The sequence below is a fragment of the Ictalurus furcatus genome, chromosome 4, assembly GCF_023375685.1.
Source record: "Ictalurus furcatus strain D&B chromosome 4, Billie_1.0, whole genome shotgun sequence".
Lineage (NCBI taxonomy): Eukaryota > Metazoa > Chordata > Actinopteri > Siluriformes > Ictaluridae > Ictalurus > Ictalurus furcatus.
Genome location: NC_071258.1, coordinates 36,777,765 through 36,781,347, shown reverse-complemented (window position 1 = coordinate 36,781,347; position 3,583 = coordinate 36,777,765). Strand labels below are relative to the sequence as shown.

The 3,583-nt window shown below is 41.1% G+C and overlaps 1 protein-coding gene across 8 annotated transcripts in view; it reads left to right on the top strand.

Moving 5' to 3' along the window:
- The first annotated feature begins 1,071 nt into the window (after positions 1-1,071).
- The window catches only part of sema6dl (sema domain, transmembrane domain (TM), and cytoplasmic domain, (semaphorin) 6D, like), a 35,254-nt gene continuing 32,742 nt past the window's right edge, over positions 1,072-3,583 (top strand). For 7 of the 8 annotated variants that reach the window (XM_053623859.1, XM_053623857.1, XM_053623853.1 and 4 more), the window contains exon 1: positions 1,072-1,489. The gene's annotated coding sequence lies outside the window, so the exon portion shown is untranslated. The remainder of the gene's footprint in view (positions 1,490-3,583) is intronic. The other variant, XM_053623858.1, reaches the window with a different exon arrangement.

Genomic DNA, 3,583 nt, shown 5'->3' with positions numbered 1-3,583 from the left:
ACATTGCATCAATAATTCAGTTCCCTTTCCTGATAGGCGTTGTACGGTTGGTTGCTTTAATCCGGTGTTCCCTTTAAGATTTTAGTGTTTATGATGATGTCGAAGGTCACATGACAATGCCAACATGGCGGATGTAGTACGTTCGGGATTGTATTCATACTACACACACACACACACACTGATTAGTACAAACTGTTTCACCGGCCGTGCAATAGCTACTGTCACACTACACGATTTCGAACACAGCCTGGTACCTTCTGCTCTTTGATGTATTTCCACTTCCTGTTTACTGCCCCGCCCCTTATTTGATAGACAAATGACAGGCAAAAGAACAGAGAGTAGAAATGTCACTCTGACTGATGAACAGCCCTGTGTATTCTCTACGCATAGCCGCACAACCTGTTGCCATGGTTACATTTAGCTATCACACGTAATGGTAGCTGACAGCTAGCATATGTTAGCTATGAGTGCTAAATCTGTTTAAAACCTGAACTGAAACACATACACACACACACACACACACACACACACACACACACACACACACACACACACACACAGAGGAATTCCAGCCTAATTAATGATCCATTAAATTATGCTCTTTGTTAAAATTGTGTGTGTGTGTGTGATTTTTCTCCCTGCTGAATGAAGACGTGTCTAAACGTGAAGCCTTGCGTGAGCCACATCTTTCTCTCTCTCTCTCTCTCTCTCTCTCTCTCTCTAACACACACACACACACACACACTCCTCTTCCTCTTCTTTCTTCTCCTCATGGAGAGACGATGAATCTCTTTAAACACCTCCCTTCCACCTCTCTCTCTCTTTGTCTCATTCTCTCTCTCTCTCTGTGTCTCTGTATATATATATATATATATATATATATATATATATATATATATATATATATATTGTTGCCTCTTGCTGTCTTTCTGTCTGTCTCCCCCCCACCCCTCCCTCTCTCTCTCTGTATATTTACTTATATCACTATGATTATCTCTTTATCTTTTTCTCTCTGGTTCCATATTTTCTGTGTTTGTCCCCTCTCCCTCTCCCCCTCCGTCTGTTAGATAAAAGAGGGAAAAACAGGGAAGAAGGGAAAGCAGCCAAACCCACATTTGGTGAGGGGGTGAGAGACGGAGGGAAATGTGGGCGGAGCCTGAGAGGGCGAGCGACACGGTGGGCGGAGTTAATGAGAGAAAGGGGGAGGAGGGACTTGCCTCTGATTGGTGCCCGTGTGTGAGTGTGTGTGTGTGTGTGTGTGTGTGTCTCAGGTTTCAGCCTTGGTGTGTGTGCGCGCGCGTGTGTGTGTGTTAGAGTGTGTTTTTCTCGGTGGAGAGAAGTTGGAGGAGTTCGAGCTCGCGCTGGGATTGTTCTGACCCGAACTGGAATATACACACTCACAGACGCGCGCGCATACACGAACACACGGATACACGGGGATTTACGCGCGTGGACACGGAACACACACACGCGCACGGATTCAGATGAGGTGAGTATTGAAACACACACACACACACACACAGGGGTTTCTGTAAGGCAAGCCCTAAGTGCTATTTTAATCACAGCCTACACACAGACACACACACACACACACTTTTTTTTTGGGATTTCTGCATTGGGACGGAATCAGTATTTATTTCGTAGTACACACACACACACACACACACACGTCACCCCCATTCACTTAAGCGCAGCGCATACAATAAAAACCGTGTGTGTGTGTGTGTGTGTGTGTGTGTGTGTGTGTGAGAGAGAGAGAGAGAGAGAGAGAGAGTGTGTGGAGGGGGGCGGCTAGATTGGGGAGGGGGGTCGTTTGGCTCCGGAGATCAGAAAGCTTTATCCCGGGACCTTTTCCCCTCCTCCGTGTGGATTTAAAACACACGCACACACACACACACACGCACACACACACGCACACACACACACACACACACACACACACACACACACACTGTGAGTGAGTTTGGATATTCGACCCGGAGCTCCGCTGCTCATTCATGCTGCTAAGATACGAGTTAATTCTTAATAATAATAATAATAATAATAATAATAATAATAAAATCACTTTATTAATAATAAATGTATCTAACATTTTACTCATTGATGTCTCCTGTGTAGAGGTGTGTGTGTGTGTGTTTTAGGTTCATGTTAAAGTTTATGGACTTTCTGTAATATTAATGTTTAATTATGAAGTATTATATGTATATAATTATTAATGCAGCTGTAACAGTGTTAATGAAGCCGATGAGTCTGGTTTATTACTCATTAATAATAATGCAATAAACTCAACTCACACCGTAACCCGAGTTGAACTGTTATAACATAATACAATATGACCTCTCTCTCTCTCTCTCTCACACACACACACACACACAGTGTTGATGAATAGCTAGTGCAGAGTGAAATGTTGAGGTGTTAAACTAACACTAAAAGCCACAGAATTATTAACACGGTGTTCGGTGTGAATCAGAGAGCGCTCTGAGTGAACATCATCACATTAACACCTCTACTGCGTTACACACCGTGTACACCAGTGCAGAATTCATTACAGTGCAGTGCTAAATTAACACATCATACCGAGAGGAATTATAGAAATAAAACCACATGTTAAATGATGAAATTCAGTGTGTTAATTAACTTTGAGATTCGAATCCACAGCTAGACAGTTAGCTCATACAGACGTAAATTCAGCACCGAATTAACAAAGATGAGCACGGCAAATCCGTGTAGAAGCAGTGCACATGCTGTATAGAGTTAACACACATCTACTTTGTGGAATTAACAGTGTTAAAAGCAGTGTAGAATTAACACCTTGTTAAAAGCAGTGTAGAATTAACACGGTGTTACAAGCAGTGTAGAATTAACACGGTGTTAAAAGCTATGTAGAATTAACACGGTGTTAAAAGCAGTGTAGAATTAACACCTTGTTAAAAGCAGTGTAGAATTAACACGGTGTTACAAGCAGTGTAGAATTAACACGGTGTTAAAAGCAGTGTAGAATTAACACGGTGTTAAAAGCAGTGTATAATTAACACGGTGTTAAAAGCAATGTAGAATTAACACAGTGTTAAAAGCAGTGTAGAATTAACACAGTGTTAAAAGCAGTGCAGAATTAACACAGTGTTAAAAGCAGTGCAGAATTAACACAGTGTTAAAAGCAGTGCAGAATTAACACAGTGTTAAAGCAGTGTAGAATTAACACAGTGTTAAAGCAGTGTAGAATTAACACAGTGTTAAAAGCAGTGCAGAATTAACACAGTGTTAAAAGCAGTGCAGAATTAACACAGTGTTAAAAGCAGTGTAGAATTAACACAGTGTTAAAAGCAGTGTAGAATTAACACAGTGTTAAAAGCAGTGTAGAATTAACACAGTGTTAAAAGCAGTGTAGAATTAACACAGTGTTAAAAGCAGTGTAGAATTAACACAGTGTTAAAGCAGTGTAGGATTAACACAGTGTTAAAAGCAGTGTAGAATTAACACGGTGTTAAAAGCAGTGTAGAATTAACACAGTGTTAAAGCAGTGTAGAATTAACACAGTGTTAAAAGCAGTGTAGAATTAACACAGTGTTAAAAGCAGTGTAGA